We start from the raw sequence: 18,328 nt of genomic DNA, 5'->3' as shown, positions 1-18,328 counted from the left end.
AAAGCAGTTCACAAACAACAGGGAAGGCTGGCATAGTGGCACACATGTGTAAACCCAGCAGAGCTTGGGAGGCTGAGGCAGGAGGAGCACAAATTCAAAATCAGCATCAGCAATTTAGCGAAGCCTTAAGCAACTCAGAGAGACCCTGTCTCTAAATACAAATAAAAAACTGGCTGACGATGTGGCTCAGTGGTCAAACTCCCCTGGTTCAATCCCCAGCATCAAACACACACACACACACACACACACACACACACACACACACACACACATAATGAATGTCCAGCTGGTTAAAGAGGTACACTCCTTTAATCCCAGCAACTCGGCAAAATGAGGAAGGAGGAACCAAAATTTGAAGCCAGCCATGGCATTTTATTTTTAAAATAAGTAAAAAGGGCTTGGTATTTAGCACAATGGCAGAGAATCTCTGGATTCATCCCCAAAATTCCCACCAGAAAAAAAAAGTTGGCCAATGAGAGCAGCTCTGAATTTAATGCCCAGTTTCGCCAAAAAATAGAGCATGTAATATTATGATCCGTTAAATTAAAAATACTAGAAAACAAATATCTTTATAAACAAGAATAACCAGTTAGAAAACAATTTGGAAAAACTTGTTAGGAATAGAGGAGGGGGTGAGGGGTGGGGGGGGTGGCGTGGCACTGCATGTGAACTCCAGACATTAAACCCCGGGACTCCACATGTGCTCAACATTCACCCCACACCCTCAGCACAGAAAACAGCAATTGTTAAAAATATATAACACCTAGGAATAAACTCACATACAAGCTCTACAATTATAAAATTGCAAAACTTTCCTGAAATGATGAAAAACTTCACCCAAGGAGTATTTGGATAAAAATTATAAGGAAAACAAAGACAAACGCCTAAACCTGGATGCAGAAGGTACCAGCGTATAGTCCCAGCTGCTCAGAAAGCTGAGACAGGAGGACAACTTGAGCCCCAAACTTTAAGGCAGGCCTGGACAACATAGGAAGACCCTCCTCCAGGAAAAGAAAACAAACAACAACAACAAATATGAAATAACTCTACTCCAGAGGTGAGGCAGTAGGATGGAAAGTTGCAGGCTAGCCTGCTTCTAAGTAAAAAATAAAAAGAGCCAGGGATAAAGCCCAGTCCTAGATCACCCCTGGGTGCAATTCCTAGTTCCAGAAAAAAATAATAATAAAAAAAACCATAAAGCAGTTCACAAACAACAGGATAGGCCCCAAAACAAAAAACAAACAAGCAAACAAAAGATATTTGTACAATAGTGACACTCCTGTGGAAACATTACTACCAGCACCAATCACCAATACAGCTTACTATACATAAGATTATCATAAATACTTTATAAGGAAAAGTCTTCATTAGAAACCATGAGAGTCAGCCACAGAGGTGACCATCTGTAATCCCCTCTCAGTCGCTGAGGGAACTAAGGCACTAAGGGAGGAGGAATGAAAATTAGAGAGCAACCTGGGAATTCAGACTTTTGCCAAAATAAGCAATAAAAATTGTCATGGCTGAACCAGGCAAGGTGCACACGTGTAATCCCAGTGGCTCAGGAGGGGAGGCAGGAGGATTGTGAATTCAAAGCCAGCGTCAGCAACTTAGCAAGTCACTAAGCAACTCAGTGAGACCCTGTCTCTAAATAAAATATTTTAAAAGGGCTGGGGATGTGGCTCAGTGGTTAAGCGCCCTGGATTCAATCCCTAGTTAAACAATAAACAAACAAACAAACAAAAAACCCACATAGCTGTAGCTTAATGGTAAAACTCCCCTGTGTTGAATAACCATTATCAAACATACACACACACTCACACACATGCACGCACGTGCGTGCACACACAAGAAAATTAATGTCCAGCTTGTTACAGAGGTACACTCCTTTAATCCCAACAACTCTGCAAACTGAGGAAGGAGGACTCCCAGTTTGAGGCCAGCTTCAGCAACTGAGGAAGACATTGTCTTAAAAAGTAAAAAGCAGGGCTGGGGTTGTAGCCTGCCTAGCACGTGCCAGACGCGGAGTTCCATCCTCAGCATCATATAAAAATAAAATAAAATAAAGGCAGTGGGTCCAAGTACAACTTAAAAAAAAAAAACTTAAAAATAAAAAGTAAAAATGGATTGGGATGTATCTCCGTAGCAGAAAAATATCATTGTTCAAGCCCTAAATCCCCAACAGAAAAAAAAAAAAAAAGCTGGCCCATGAGTGCATCTCTCAATTTAATCCCCAGTTATGCCAAAAATAGAGCATGTATATTCCCTTTCATTAAGTCATAAAAATGCTAGAAAACAAATATCTTTATAAACAAGAATAACCAGTTAGAACACAATGGGGGAAAATTCATTAGGAATACAGGAGGGGGTGGGGGGGTGGCGTGGTGGTGCTGCCTGTGAACTCCAGACATTAAACCCAGAGCCTCCACACGTGCTCAACATTCACCCTAGACCCTCAGCACAGAAAACAGCAATTGTTAAAAATATATAACACCTAGGAATAAACTCTCATGCAAGCTCTACAGTTATAAAACTGCAAAACTTTCCTGATACCTTCTTTTAAATGATGAAACACTTCACCCAACTGGAGTCAAACCTCTATTTGGATAAAAATCATAAGGAAACAAAAGACAAATGCCTAAACCTAGACCCAGAAGGTATCAGCCTGTAGTCCCAGCTGCTCAGAAAGCTGAGACAGGAGGACAACTGGAGCCTTTAAGGCAGGCCTGCACAACATAGGAAGACCCGCTTCCAGAAAAAGAAAACAAACAACAACAAATATGAAATAACCTCTCCGTAGGTGAGGCAGTACAATGAAAAGTTCCAGGCTATCCTACCTCTAAACAAAAATTTTAAAAGGCCAGGGATAAAGCTCAGTGGTAGATCACCCCTGGGAGCAATTTCTAGTTCCAGAAAAAAAAAGTAATAATAAAAGAACCATAAAGCAGTTCACAAACAACAGGATAGGCCCCCAAACAAACAAACAAGCAAACAAAAGATATATGTACAATAGTGAAACTCCTGTGGAAACATTACTACCAGCGCCAATCACCAACACAGCTTACTATACAAAAGATTACCATTATCACAAATGTTTTAGAGGAAAAGTCTTCATTAAAAAACGTGAGAGCCAGGCACAGAGGTGACCATCTGTAATCCCCTCTCAGTCACTGAGAGGGAACTAAGGCAGGAGGAATAAAGTTAAGAGAGCAGCCTGGGAATTCAGACCCTTTGCCAAAATAAGCAATAAAAATTGTCATGGCTGAACCAGGCAAGGTGCACACATGTAATCCCAGTGGCTCAGGAGGGGAGGTGGAAGGATTTTGAGTTCAATGCCAGCCTCAGCAACTTAGCAAGTCACTAAGCAACTCAGTGAGACCCTGTCTCTAAATAAAATATTTTAAAAGGGCTGGGGATGTGGCTCAGTGCTTAAGCACCCTGGATTCAATCCTTAGTAAAAAAACAACAACAACAACCAAACAAACAAACAAAAAAACCACATGAATGTGGCTTAATGGTGAAACTCCTCTTGGTTGAATCCACAGTATCAAACACACACACCCGCACGCGCACACACACAACTGAATGAAAGTCCAGCCAGTTACAGAGGTACACTCCTTTAATCCCAACATCTCTGTAAACTGGGGAAGGAGGAATCCCAGTTTGAGGCCAGCTTCAGCAACTGAGGGAGACATTGTCTTAAAAAGTAAAAACAGGGGCTGGTGTTCTGCCTCAGTGGTAGAGCGCTTGCCTACCATGTGTGAGACAAGGAGTTCAATTCTCAGCACCACATATAAACAAATTATTAAAATAAGGTTCATTGACAACTAAAAATATATTTTTACAAAAATGGACTGGAGATGTAGCTCAGCCATAAAGTAGTCCTAGGCTCAATCCCCACTAGCAAAAATAGTTTAAACAAACAACGGCAGACTAATATGAGGAAATATCTGTGCATTGGCTTATTCAGGCTTCTAAAACAGAACCCCATTGCATCTCTTTCTTACAAATAACCGTTTATTTCTTACCATTTTGCAGGTGTAGAAGTTGGAGATTGAAGACTGCTTCCAAATTGCTTAAGACACCTTCCTGCAGGCTCCTCACAAAAGAGAGAATCACTTTGGACCTCCTTTACATAGCCACAACCAGATCCTGGGGTGTGGACTCCACCCCCAAGGTCGAAGGGTCCTCCCCCTAAGAGATAAGTTTCAGCACACTAATGGTACACTTCTGGCACCACCACTCCCTCCATAGGGTGGAGTAAATTAGAGTGCATCCAAACAAAATATCACTCAGCCTTTAGGAAGTTATTTAGACCATGAGGCAAACAAACTTTTCACATTTTGAGACAACTAAGGAAATCCAAACACCACCAGTGTGACAATAATAATGATTACTGTTGAGTCTTGAGTATTTATGAAGACTTAGCTTTGAGAGATATACAATAGAACATTTAATGCAATGGTTTTTCTGGCCATGAATGGAGAACTATTGAACATAGTGAGGCCCTAAGCAACTTTGCAAGACCCTTTGGCAAGAAAGAGCAGGCTGCATCTAAATTGAAGGGCAAATATCCAGGACCTAAGGGGAATGCTAAGCATAGTATTCTATGCAAATAATGTAAATTTCCAAAGGTGCCACCCAGTCCTACAGGAGTTGAAGCACAGGTCACAGTCTAGGGGGAGAGGGCATGTTCCTGGAACAGCCAGAACACCCACGTGCTTTCTAATAAGACAGACAGCTCAGACCCTGAGGCATAAGGATATTTCCATCCCTTTGCACCCACCAAGAGATCAATCTGATGCTAAAAATTTTAAATTATAATCCCTCCACTCCACTGAAGAAGTGTGTGATGCAGGTACCACTACCCTTGTGTTCACAAGGAAATGAAAGGCCAGGAGTTTGTTCTACATTCAGCATCTCTCCCCACACTGGACTTTAAAGCCCTTCTTAGAAGGTCACCCACAAGCCAAGAGTAGAGGCTCAAGTTTGGAAGTCAACCACTAGGGGAGCTGAGGCAGGAGGATTGAGAATTCAATGCCAGTCTCAGCAACTTAGGAGGCCCTTAACAACTTGGTGAGACACTGACTCTGATTAAAAAATAAAAAATGGACTGGGGATATGGCTCAATGGTTAAGTGTCCCTGGGTTCAGTTCCTGGTGCCAATAAATAAATAAATAAGAATAAAAATTTTAAAATACCAGGGAACAAAATTTGAGTTCATTCAGGTAAATTTTTTTTATATGTGCATGTTAAACAAATCTAGGGTGATATTCTCAAATTAATTATGAAAATATTTATACTGGAGTCACATTAGACTCTGATTTTCCATGACTACTTCTTAATGAGATCTTTCGACATCACTTGAATTTTTTTAAAAACCCCTTTATTTTCACAATTTAGTAAAATAAAATTATTTCATTTTCTAAATGATACAGAGGCACAAACATTAAGAAGATCTACTAAGGTGCTAGGGGCATAGCTCAGTGGTAGGGTGCTTGCCTAGGATTAGGAGGCAGATTTGATCCCCAATACCAAAAAGCAAGGGGCCAACAAGGAGGAGATTAAAGCTAGAGACCTAAGGTCAGTTGAGGGTCACCCACAGAAAAATGCAGAAATAGCAAGGAGCAATAGAAGCAGATACCTTACACAGACAGTGGGCAGAGCAGGACAGTTCAGAGAACCACAGACCAATCAGAGTCAAGAGAGGTAGGGAGGGGTTGAGGGGGCAACCAAAGAATTCTGATTCTCCTTCAAAAGATGAAAAAGACAAAGGAAAGAAAGAGCAGGCTGCATCTAAATTTAGCAACAAGACTTGGAGGACCTAAAGAGAGTGCTCAGCATAGTATTCTATGCAAATAATGTAAATTTCCAAAGGCACCAGGCAGTCCTACAGGAGTTGAAGCACAGGTCACAATCTGGGTGAGAGGGGATGTTCCCAGAACAGCCAGAACACCTACAGGCTTTCTAATAAGACAGGTCAGACCCTGAAGTGTAAGGATAGGTTGCATCCTTGAGCTTGCAATCCTCTTTCCTCAGCCTCTGGAGTGGCTGGAATTACAATAATATTAAATACTGAAGATGAAGGAAGGCAGACTGGTATCTGCCTTCATGTCAAAATAATCATCTCCACACTAACAATTACTTATCCCTTTCCACCACTCCCTCAAATGCTGCTCCAAAGGGAATCACTTTTCCATCTGTTAAAGTTAAAACTGCCTGAAGAAATCATTATATTAAGGTACCCTCCAGGAGATCTGGAAGAGCTCCACTAACCCATGTCTACAATCTAGGAGCTCAAAGCTCTTTGGAAGTGCAAAACTCCAGATATTGCTTAAGCATGATAATTCCTGCCCTCCACTCAAGCTGCATGTGTGTTGGGGAAGAGGAAGACGGTACATTCAGGGTATCCCAAAACCAGGGAGAAAAGATTCTTAGTAATCCAGAGCCATTTCTTCTCTTAGGCTACTTCTTTGGAGAATATAAAGGCACTTTTGTGGAGGGGAGGGGGGATAGCACAGCCAGAGATGCCAAAGTCAGCAGGGTAGAGGTAGAAATAGCTCTGGAAACTTCCTTTCCAGGGTTTTCTTAGTTATATTTCTGATTAGTTTCTTGTTTATTCACCCTTTCAGAACTGCTACTATGTCTTCAGAAATCTGTGTACTCAGGGGGAAAGTCAAGCCCATTAAATAAGAAGTTGAGAAGTTTAGGAGAGTAATATACATGTGAGTAGTCCTAAAGGTCAGAGGGATAAATAGGTGTGGCAGATTATGGACATGAGGCCTGGAGCTTCTTGATGGTACAGAACAAACAGGAGACTCACAAGGAGTTCAACAACGTAGAGGAGCTTCTGAGACTCCAGGACTCAAGGACAGTTCAGTGGACCTCTGATGCTGGCGAAAACTAGGGCTGGGGGTGTAACTCGGTGGTAGAGTGCTTGCCTAGCATGGGCGATGCCCTGAGTTCTACCCAAGCGTGGGGGTGGCTGGTGACACACCAGCTAAAAACTTTTGGGAAAGGGAGTGCATGTTGCACTTACAAATTTTGATTATTGCCTTCCATTCTCCAAGACAGGCAAGAATTCAATTCAAACTGATGCCCTAAGTGAGCCAGATTCTGTTTTTTTTAGATTTATTGTTTCTCTGTGTGTGTGTGTGTGTGTGTTACTGGGGATTCCACCGGGCCTTGTGCATGCTAGGCAAATGTTCTATCACTGATCTATACCTACCCAGCCCATCTTTTCCTATATCAAGCCAGGGTCTTGCCAAGTTGCCCAGGATGGCCCTGAAGTTCCCGATCCCACTGTCTCAGCCTCTAGAGTAACTAGGATTATAGACAACAGGGCCCAGCCAGATTCTGCTTTAATTTTAGGTGTTGATGCTGATACTGACAATCAGCCCAGATAACCCGCCTGGCCAGCAACCCTGCAGGCAAGACTCAGCTGCCCCCATGCGTAAGAAATAAGGAAGCAAGGAAATACAAATTTTATGCCTGTTGACCAAACTGGGAAGAAGCAGCTAGATTGTTTCTCTATAAACCCTAAAGAAACCGGTTATAACTTACAGAAATAAAAGACAAGAGATATATATGTACAGATGTAGCTTGGCTTTGTAGCCAGAGAATGTGAATTTCACTTCCTTGGCAGGAGCTCTGTCAGGACTTGCTCTTAATTTCAAAGGGGATCTGTTTCAATGCTGTCTATACATTTGAATTGAACAGATCCTCATTCTGATCAACTTTAACCATGTCCCTATGAGCACTTTTCTCAACTAAGCCTCACTTTCCATAGCCTAGTTTAAACAGAATCTTCCTACCCTGGCTTTTTATCACTCTCAATATTTAATCAAATTCTTCACTCTCCCTACCCTTGATGTCTCATCACCCTAACCTGCCTTCAGCAAGAATCCTGCTTAGTAATTCTAGTAAGAATCTCCCCTACCCTCGATGTGTTGTAGTAATTTTCCATCCATCATTACCACCAGCCTGTTCCTTGACTATACTTGTGCTCAATGTCAAAACCAAAAGCAAAACCAAAAAAATCTTCCATACTGCAAAAGTCTTAACACTTTGACCTATCACAATAGTCCTCAATAAATCTTCCTTACTCTGTTGACTAGGGACAGATAAATTTTTATTAAAAAAAAAAAAGCCCTACCTATTCTAGACATCACTGACATGCATCTCCAAGAACTAAGAGACACTTATCAGAATCTTATTACTTGATAACCTAAGGTGAGGTGGTACAGGACCAAATCAAAGGATACCACTTTCTCAGAGTATTTTTTCCATTTCTTAGGAGAGAGAGAGAGAGAGAGAGAGAGAAGAAATCACATCCTTAAATGCAATAAAGTTGTGATATGGAAAAACACCAAAGTGTTTAAAATAACAATATCCTAGTAATCATTCCATTTACACAATAAAATTAAATATGGATTATTAATTAATTTCATATTAATATCCTTCCATAATGTCTTAACATGGAGTCATGTTCTTCAGATGAATGCCCTTGATCGGGAGTTGGACACAATATCCTGGCCACATAGTTGTGTCACACTACATCCCAACCACCTCTTATCACAGCCTGGGCTCCTCCAGGGCTGGAGCTCTGGTTAGGAGTCAGGATGGGAAGCTGCTCATCACAGGTGAGCACAGGCCTCTAATTCCATTCTCTCTTGAAGAATATCAGGTACAGGACTAGTGTTGTGGCTCAGTGGTAGAGTGCTTGCCTAGCACGTGTGAGGCCTTGGGTTCAATCCTCAGCACCACATAAAAGTGGATAAATAAAATAAAGATATTTTGTCCATCTAAAAATAAAAATTAAGAAAAAAAAAAGAATAAAAGGTACAAATTGTGGACCATGAGAAGCTCCGGACAATATTTTGTTTCCTTAGATATCCAATAATGTAAATAAGTTATAAATTTGTGCCTAGAACTTTTGAAGTTGAAACTTTTTTTTATGTATTTTGTTGTACTGGGGATCAAAATCAGTGACTCCCACTTGCTAGCCAAGCACTCTATCATCGAGCTACATCCCACTCCTTTTTATTTTGGAATTATAGGTGGGTACCACTACAATGCACAGAAATTTAATTCTTTTTTTTTTTAATATTTATTTTTTAGTTATCGGCGGACACAACATCTTTGTTTGTATGTGGTGTTGAGGATCGAACCTGGGCCACATGCATGCCAGGCGAGCGCGCTACCGCTTGAGCCACATCCCCAGCCCAGAAATTTAATTCTTTAAAAAAATTTTTAATCATAGCTGGACACAATACCTTTATTTTATTTATTTATTTGCATGTGGTACTGAGGGTTGAACCTAGCACCTCACATACTACGTGAGCACTCTACCACTGAGCCACAACCCCCACCCCAGAAATTGAATTCTTTATTGCCCCTCTGGTCAAATTATGTCTGGTGCTATTTCTTTATATCGTTATTTGATCTCAGTTATAAAAAAAAAAGAGAGAGAGAGAGATTCAAGAAAATTTAAGTTCTTGTCCAAGTGGTAATCACATTTCTCCAGTGGCAATCAACACAGACTTAATATTATTATATAGGCTTTAAGATTTTAAAAATTTTTTTTTGGTGTTGACAGACCTTTATTTTATTCATTTATTTATATGAGGCACTGAGAATTGAACCCAGTGCTTCACACATGTGAGGCAAGCACTCTACCACTGAGCCACCACCCCAGCCCCAGGCTTTAAGATTTTTTTCCAAGGATGTGTATGCATCTATGTGTCCATTTATAATGGATAAAAATAAAGACTGCTCTGCTTCTGTTGGGGTATAAATGGCAGATAATTGTAGATTATATTATTTCTACAGTTTTTGTTATTTTAGAATGGCTTATAAAGTGCTTTGTATTTGGTCATTCTATTAACTTAAGAGCAAGTAGAAATTCTTCTTCTTCTTCTTCTTTTTTTTTTTTTTTTTTGGTACTGGGGATTAAACCCAGGGACACTTAACCATGGAGTCACATCTCCAGTCCCTCCCCTTTTTTTTTTAATTTTTACTTTTTAGTTGTAGATGGACACAATATCTTTATTTATTTATTTATTTTAAATATTTATTTTAAATTTTTTTTAATTATTTATTTTTTTTAGTTGTAGGTGGACACAATATCTTTATTTCATTTTAATGTGGTGCTGAGATTTGAACCCAGTGCCTCACTTGTGCTAGGTGAGCACTCTACCACTGAGCCACACCCCAGCCCCTTTATTTATTTTTATGTGGTACTGAGGATCAAACCTAGTGCCTTGCATGTATGAGGCAAGCCCTCTCCTACTAAGCTATAGCCCCAGCCTGCCCAGCCCTTTTTTATTTTTAAATTTTGAGTCAGTGTCTTGATAAGTTGCTCAGGACCTGGCTAAATTGCTGGAGGTGGTCTCAAACTTGTGATCCTCCTGTCTCAGCCTCCTGAGTCATGGGGAATACAGGCATGTGCCACTGGGATTACAGACATATGCCACTGGGCCTGAAACGAGTAGGAAATATTGATAGAACAATTTTTGTAGCAAATGTATAAGAAGAGAAAGTAGGCAGGCCCAGTGGCACATGCCTGTAATCCCAGTGACTTGGAAAGCTGAGACAGGAGGATTACAGGATCAAGACCAGCCTCAGCAACTTAGCAAAGCCTTAAGCAACGTAATGTTGCTGTCTCAGAATAAAAAATCAAAAAGGCATGGGATGTAGTTCAGTGGTAAAAACCCCTGGGTTAAGTCCTCAGTACAAACAAACAAACAAATATAAAAAGATAAGGAATGAGCCCTGGTTTTCTTACAGTTTTTTAAAAATGTTTTTAGTTATAGATAGACACAATACCCTTTCTTCCTTCCTTCCTTCCTTCCTTCCTTCCTTCCTTCCTTCCTTCCTTCCTTCCTTCCTTCCTTCCTTCCTTTCTTTCTTTCTTTCTTTCTTTCTTGTGGTGCTGAGGATTAACCCAGTTCCTCACACGTGCTAGGCAAGTGCTCTACCACTGAGCTACAACCCCAATCCTTCTTATAGTTTTTGATCTAACAAATTTTTTAACCTTTGTAGAATGATTCTATATGTACTTTTTCATTTGCAAGTCAAAATTCTAACTAAAAATATAATTTAGGTTACATGATGTACACATTTTATGAAAACATTTATTATGTAAACAAAACTTTAATAATCAATATGTACACATTAATGCCTTGTGCATCACCCTCAGTTTATGGTTCAAGATGGTGGTGGTGATGATGATGATGATGATGATGATGATGTTGATGACAATGATGATGACGGCAAGGATGATGATGAAGCCTGATTTAGCTGAGAGCATGCTCTGTGACCAGGCATAGAGGTTGGTGCTTTCCTATGGTCCCAACTACTATGGAGGCTGAGCTTGAGACCAGACTGGGCAATTTAGAGAACCTCTGTTTCAAAATTTAAAGAGCCTGGGGGTGTATCTCAAGGGTACAGTGTTCCTGTGTTCAATCCCCAGTGCCAGGCAGGGTGTGGGGAAAGAACAGTTGGTGGAAGTGGATTGATTGAATTTTAATTCCTGGCTCTTACTCTTATTGACTGTATTGTCTCAAGGAAGTTACTTAATCTCTGGACTTTAATTTCCTTATCTATGAGAGGTCATGATGATCATGATCATGATAATAATAATACCTAGGGGCTGGGGTTGTGGCTCAGCGGTAAAGTGCTTGCTTAGTACTTGTGAGGTCTTGGGTTCGATCCTCAGCACCACATATAAATAAATAAATAAAATAAAGGTATTGTGTCCAACTACAACTAAAAAATAAATATTAAATAATAATAATAATGATAATAATAATAATACCTAGCCCATAGGATATTTATGAGGATCAAATGAATTAATATCTGCACCGTTTTAAAATAGTGTCTAGCACTCAAATTCTTGGTGAATTAGAATAGTGCCTAGCATATAGAATACACAAAGTAACTATTTTTTAAACAAAGCAATGGTAATTAATATTCGCTGCAAACTTACTGTGTGCCTGGTTCCAAGTTTAGTACTTTGAACACATTATTGCTTTTCATTCTCCCAGAATCCTATATGAAGGATAGAGATTCAGGTTACAGATGAGGAAACCTGAAACCCAGAGTGCTTAAGTAGTTTTTCCAAAGTGGCACAGCTAGTGTGTAGCAGCATTGAGGCTGAGTTAGCCTATCTCTATCTAGATGTTATATTAATACCCACTGCATGTCCTTGTTGCATTTAAACCATTCTACTATTGATCGAGTTGATTCTGTACAATTTTGGTTCCTCTACAACCTCAGAGAGCTGCATAAATATTCAACTTTGTCATTCTCTTCTAAATTTTTTGTAACTATTCAGATAAATCTTAATTTATTCATATCTTTTTGATATCAAGATATACATATTTTTGAGACAGTTTCTCCCAATATTGTCCAGGCTGTCCTCAAATTTATAATCCTCCTACCTCAGCTCTCTGTGTAGATGGGATTTCAGACATGTGCCACCATGCCTGGATAGAGATATATTTAATGCCAAACAAAATAACATAGCTATCTTTAATAAGCATATAAGGATAATAAAGATGGTTTTAGGCTCACAAATATTCTGTCTCTGCTAATAAGGAGATTACTTGAATTATTTAATCTATTACTTTGGTGACCCAATATTTTATTTGTTTGACCTCAGATTGAATCCTTCTGAAGTAGAGCAAGGCCAGAGGTACCAGGAATTAAACCCAAGGGTGCTTAACCCCTAACCCATATCCACAGCCACTCCCCAGTATTTTTTTTTTTTTTTTTTTTGGTATCAGGGATTGAATTCAGGGGCACTTAACCACTGAGCCATATCCCCAGCCCTATTTTGTATTTTATTTGGAGACAGGGACTCACTGAGTTGCTTAGTGACTCACCATTGCTGAGGCTGATTTTGAAAATGGTGATCCTCCTGTCTCAGCCTCCTGAGCTGCTGGGCTTAGAGACATGTGCTACCTTGTTGGCCCTCACAGCCCTTTTTATGTTATTATGTTTCTAATTTTTTTTAGATGTTGATGAACTTTATTTTATTCACTTATTTATATGCAGTGCTGAGAATCAAATCCAGTGCCTCACACATGCTAGGCAAGTGCTCTGCCACTGAGCCACAACCCCATCCCCTTTTTATGTCTTTTGAGACAAGGTTTTCCTAATTGCTGAGGGCCTTGCTAAGTTGCTAAGGCTGACCTTAAACTTGCAATCCTCCTACCTTAGCCTCTTCAGTAACTAGGATGGCAGGCCTGTGCCATCACACCTGGGAAAGTCCATATATTTCAAAAAACAATAGAGGCTCTTGAAACATTAAAAAGGTAAAAATACAGCCATGGATTTCAATACTTTGAATATTTTTTATTTTCTAAGGATTGAATCCAACATTTTGTGCATGCTAGGCAAGTGCTCTACCAATGAACTATTCCCCTAGCTCAGTTTTAAATAATTTTTATTTCTTTTCCTATATTTGTAAATACTTTATTTATTTATTTTTTTAATGCCTTTATTTATCTTTATGTGGTGCTGAGGATCAAACCCAGGACCTCACACATGTTAGGCAAGCGTTCTATCACTGAACCACAACCCCAGCCCTGTAAATATTTTTAATTGTTGTAAGAGATGTTTCAAAAAATATTGCTCCATTTCAGGGAGAAAAGGACAGGATAAAAGAAGTCTCCTACAGAGTCAAGGTGCGTTCATTTACCAAATCTCTCCCAATTAGAGGTGTTGAATGTGCCCTTACTCCTGCTCCAGTGGGACCCAGTCCAGACACACCAGTCATTTTCTCCACTTGGGGTTCATGGCATCTGTAGTATTGTTGTAGGGACAAATGAGGCAAGGCACCAAAGACAGCAGGAAACAGTTTTATTTGGCTGCAGCCAGGTTCCGAGGGTACAGCTTTTGCTGTAATCAATTAATCCCCTGAACCCCGAGTTCAGGGAGTTTCAGAGTTTTATACCCAGCATGTAAGGGGAGGGTCTCAGAAGTTCACAGTCTGCAAACGTTCACATAAAAGCAGCTTTTTCTTTCACTGTTTTGGGCAACTCTTCAAGGACAACACCTGAGAAGGGGAGAGCTTCTTCTCCCCTTTCTTTCCTCCCCCTGCCAGCTGTTAACATGGACCCCAATTGTAACTTACCTTAAAAATATAGACATCTCTGTGAAGGCCCAGCTCAAGGGCAGAGGCCTTGTTAGCACATTTCTTCAAAGTACTATACTGGACATATTTGTGAAAAACTAGTAAGGAGGTGACCAGCACCTGGAGTGCTAGTATCATCTCAGCCTGTGGCCAAGTAAAACAGGGCAACATGAAAATAGGAAGTTTATCTACACTGGACTCTTTTGCAGAGACTCTTTTGCTGAGAGTCCTAAAATCAGCCATGGTGAAGAGGGCTTTTCTATAGAGAAAGGGGGTGCCACTTCAATTCCCCGCTTAAATGATACTCCCCATAATTTAATCCTTTAAATTTAAGAGCATCATTACCATTATCTTGGCTTAAAGCCTTATATAATGTCAAAACCTTAGTTGTTGTCATCCTTTCAACAGCAGCTTCTATAGTAGACCCAATAGTTTTAATGCACAGTGGAGCCAAACATGGGAGCAATGAACAGGTTAACAGCAGAATACCCACTACACCAGTTAAGCTTTTAAATCTACCGAAGAGTTGAAAACTATCTCCCAAAAGCGTGTTTGGGACCCAAACTTTAATGCCCTTCTAGGTATGAACTAACACATGTGCTAGTTCTCTTGTGTTGTTGGCTATATTTTAACTCTTTGTCTATTGTCATCCATTTAGATGCAACAATCTGAGCTGTTGAACTCTCCACATATTTCTCTTTCCTCATCCAGTAGTTAATCTAATGCCAAGCAGTTTTGATAGTTAGCCACTCGCATCTGGTCTGTTGTGTGGCTACGAGGTCAAAGACTGTGGCAGTCTGATTTAATAATAATTTCTAGTACAGCTTGTAAGTGAATAATTCTGTTTAACATGTAAATAGGAGTTTTATAACTCCAACTGTCATTTTGTGCCCAGGTAGCTGGAGCATAAGTGGCAATAGTCCTCTGGGGTGGCCAGTTAACTTCACTCCAAGATTGGTGACCTCCTAAATCAAGTGTCTTTCCAATGGACCTCTTTTTCCTTTCCAAACAGTCATCCATCCATTGCATTCCTCTGGTGGACAGTTCCTAAATATATGTTTTACCACCTCTTAGTTATAGTGGATTGTCTTGACATATGGTTCACATGATCTCCATGGTTGGAACAGGAGTAGGACAGAACCCCTTAAGGTTATCAAAGGAAACCAAACTAAATAATAGACTAACATTTTGGTTAGCATATGTTAAACAGCATAGATTAATAAAGCCAAACTAATAACACCAAACAAATCCTAGAAAACTTATAATAAGCAAGATAAAAAAGTATAAGTGAAATTTTGCTACCCAGAGTCCAGTCAGTAAGAGTTACTGTTATCAAACCAGTAGCAAAAACCAAAGAGAGAATTACGTATATACCTAGAAGCAAGGGGTGGCAATGCATTACAGTGTAAGAACTATCTTAGAGGTTGAAAGAGTTCATTAGTCCTGGTGGGAAGTTTATCTTTCACATGCTTTGTTCAGCCAGCCCCTGAGGGCTGAAACAGAGCAGTAGTCTCCTGAAGCTTCAGCCGTGCTTAGACCAGTCAGCTTCCGGTGTGACTGGAGCAGGGCTGTTGTCCTTCTGATCCTCAAGCTTCTCTGGTGCTCCTTTTTCTTCTGGATGGTCAGCTTCAAGGGCATAGCAGCATCTGGAGAGCACTCCCAGTCCTCAGCTGCAGGTATGAGTCTGGTGTAGTGAATCCAGGGACCTATCTCTGCAAACTTTACTGCAGTTGTGGTGGAAAAAACAACAGTGAAAGGGCCCTTCCAAAGAAGTTTAGGAGTTGAATATTTCATTTTTTGACCAGACTCAATCAACAGGCTTGAAGGAGTGTGCACCTGTGGTGAAACTTACTGGCAATCTTTTTCTAACTCATTGGTTAAGGCCTGAAGATGTCATCTCAGGGTTAATTTTCCTACCTCTCTTAAGTCTCCCTGTAGACCCCTAATAAGAGGGGGCCTCCTGTATATTATCTCAAAAGAAAAGAATCTATTCCTCCTAGTGGGAGTGGATCTAATCCTCAACAGTGTAATAGGGAGAAATTCATCACAATGTGAGTCTCCTGACACAGCGTACCCTATTGAGCCTTAAAGTCCTGTTCATCCTTTGAACTTTTCCAGAACTCTGCAGCCTATAGGCAGTATGTAACTTCCATCTGATGTTTAAACTCTTGATCAGTAATCATATCACCTCTGCCCAAAACCTGGCCCATTGTCTAAGCCAATAATTATTGGGACACCAAATCTGGGAATAATTTCCCAGAGAAGCATCCTAGTATCTCCCTAGCCTTTTCAATGTGGGTGGGAAAGGCTTCCACTCGTCAGAGTATGAACACACAAAAAACAAAAGAGTAGTTCAGTGAAGTTTACTTCCAAGTCTTCAAAAGGTGCTCCTCCTATAGTTTGGATTCCTGGTGGGAGCTCTGGCCCCTGACAAGTATTGTTGTGAGCACAAACCTCACATTGTTTGCAGATCATCCAGGTGTTGCTTGTGAGCCAGGGGACATAGAAATGTCAACTCAGAATTGTCTCAAGTGCTGTATGTGAAGCCAGATTTAAAGATAGGTAGTTAGTGTAGTTAGGTAAATCGGGTCTGATATCGAGTAAAATAAAAAATGAAGGCCATGTTGAGAATGGAGCCCGGAAAAGCAGAGCAGCACTTGGGGAAATTGAAAAGTTCCAAGGCCCTGAGCCCATTCTAAAGAAATGTTAATGAGGCAGCTTCCAGCAAACTAGGAAGTACTCATCAAAAGTGGCCTCAGACCCTTCCTGCCCAGATTACTCCTCTGGCCCATCTGCCCCTCACCTTTTGGGTCTTCTCACCTATATTCTATCACTGCAAGATAACAGAACAAAGGACAGAAATGCAGGAAAGCTGAAAGAAGACCTTGGCTATAAAAAAGGAAAGACATCCCCCTTCCACGGATTCCACCTCTTGGGTCACCTTCTTCCTCCTGGGAGAAGTCTTTTCTGCTGTCCTTAATAAAGCTTCTACTTTCCACTCTAAATTTGCCTCGGCGTGCTTCTCTGGTGTTACACTTAAGCATTGGGGAAGCAAGGACTCCTCACCGGTAAACAGCGGTAACATGTCCAACATGTTTTCCTGATAAAGGCTGGGGCTAGAATCTCCAGGATGGCTATTCCGGCCATCAGAAAATCTCCACCATCCATCTGGGAGAAAATTTTCTTTTTCAGTCTCAAATCACTTACTTTCATGTTGGGAATATGTTGGCTCCCATTCTGTTAGCTAGTCGGCCAGGCAGAGGGCAGCATTTAAACCTGGGACTGGATTTTCTTCCTGTTTCTTGCAGACAGCTGACCCGGCCTCTCTGTCAGCTCTGTGGTTGCCCTGAAAAACCACAGTGTTTCCCGTTCGATAAGCTTGGAAATATATAATCGCAACCTTCCTGGGAGCCCACAGTACACCCAAAAGTTTAAGAATTTCTTGCACATACATCATGTCCCTTTTTTTTTCTCTCCTGAGTTAATTAGCCTACATAAGGCCCTATTAACATGAAGGGTAGTGAACGCATATTTTGAGTCTGTAAATATCCACACAGATTCCTGCTGTCAATTGAGGTGCTTGAATTAAAGCAATAAGTTTGACTTTTTGTGCTGAAGTTCTCTGAGGCAGAGGTTCTGCCTCAACAGTAGAGTCCAGAGTGACCATTGCATATCCAGCAAAACATACCTCATCTTTTATAAAACTGCTTCCATCTGTGAAGTACTCTGCATCAGCGTCCTTGAGAGGCTGATCTATTAGGTCTGGTCTGCTGGAGAACACTTCATCCATGATCTCAACGTATTGATCAGGTTTTCCAGGTCCAATGGGCAGCAAAGTTGCTGGGTTTAGAGTTTTCACGACCTCGACATGGATATGTGGGGTTTCACATAACATGCCCTGATATTTGACCATTTTTTCATTAGTCAACCAGTAATGTCCTTTGTATTCTAACAATATCAAAATTGAAGGAGGAACTCTGACAACCAGTTCTTGTCCCATGGCCAGTTTATCAGCTTCCAACACCAGAAGAGCTATGGCTGCAAGGGCCCATAAACAAGGTGGCCATCCCTGGGCTACAGAGTCCAGTTGTTTGGACAAATAGGCCACTGGACGGTGCCATGTCCCCAGCATCTGAGTCAAAACTCCCACAGCCACTCCAGACCAATCGTGGACATACAGAAAGAAAGGCT

At 40.7% G+C, this 18,328-nt stretch overlaps 1 pseudogene; it reads right to left on the bottom strand.

The window, feature by feature from the left end:
* LOC114108188 (homeobox protein TGIF2-like) overlaps nt 1–18,328 on the bottom strand; it is a 79,536-nt pseudogene that overhangs the window by 30,224 nt on the left and 30,984 nt on the right.

This window comes from Marmota flaviventris, chromosome 1 (genome assembly GCF_047511675.1).
Source record: "Marmota flaviventris isolate mMarFla1 chromosome 1, mMarFla1.hap1, whole genome shotgun sequence".
NCBI classification, from domain to species: domain Eukaryota; kingdom Metazoa; phylum Chordata; class Mammalia; order Rodentia; family Sciuridae; genus Marmota; species Marmota flaviventris.
The sequence above is the reverse complement of the archived record's forward strand: the minus strand, read 5'-3'. Positions and strand labels throughout refer to the sequence as shown.